At 50.9% G+C, this 527-nt stretch overlaps 1 protein-coding gene across 1 annotated transcript in view; it reads right to left on the reverse strand.

Annotated features, from left to right (window-relative positions):
- The window catches only part of LOC113205697 (uncharacterized), a 310,184-nt gene that overhangs the window by 154,203 nt on the left and 155,454 nt on the right, over window positions 1–527 (reverse strand). The gene's annotated exons all lie outside the window — the stretch shown is intronic.

Consider the following 527-nt stretch of genomic DNA (forward strand, 5'->3'; position numbering starts at 1 on the left):
AAATCCTGACATTATCCTGATTATCCTGACAACTTTTGAAAATCCTGACAAAATCCTGATTATCATGATTATCCTGACGCGTGGCAACCCTGTTACAGTGACATTTTTTTAATTTTAATTTTTAAGTTATTATTTATTTTATTTTTTTGGAGGAGGGGAGGGGTATCGGGTTTGTGTGCGTGTTGCACGCGGACCCTTACAATGTTTCATTTGCGGTGCCATGTAAACCCACGTCAAAACAAGAGTGCATGAGTGTTTCATTCTGTACATGACCGGGCACTACACTAAATAAACATTCCCTGTGTGTGTGCGCGCGCCCCCGCCGTCAGAAACCCCTCCGCCTGCTCGGGCTGGTCCACCACGGCCACGAAGTTGCACCACCGTCGGCTCGGCGGTCCAACCATTTCGGTATTTGCAGCCGACACAAAGTTACCTACCGAGCGCCGCCGTTGGGAACGGCGTCCAGGATCCCGGGGACTAGTGCCGTTACTGCTGTGAGCCGCGGGGCAGGGTGGGGAGGGTTGGGT

Source organism: Frankliniella occidentalis, unplaced genomic scaffold (genome assembly GCF_000697945.3).
Source record: "Frankliniella occidentalis isolate FOCC.00 unplaced genomic scaffold, Focc_3.1 Scaffold1, whole genome shotgun sequence".
In the NCBI taxonomy this organism is placed as follows: Eukaryota; Metazoa; Arthropoda; class Insecta; order Thysanoptera; family Thripidae; genus Frankliniella; species Frankliniella occidentalis.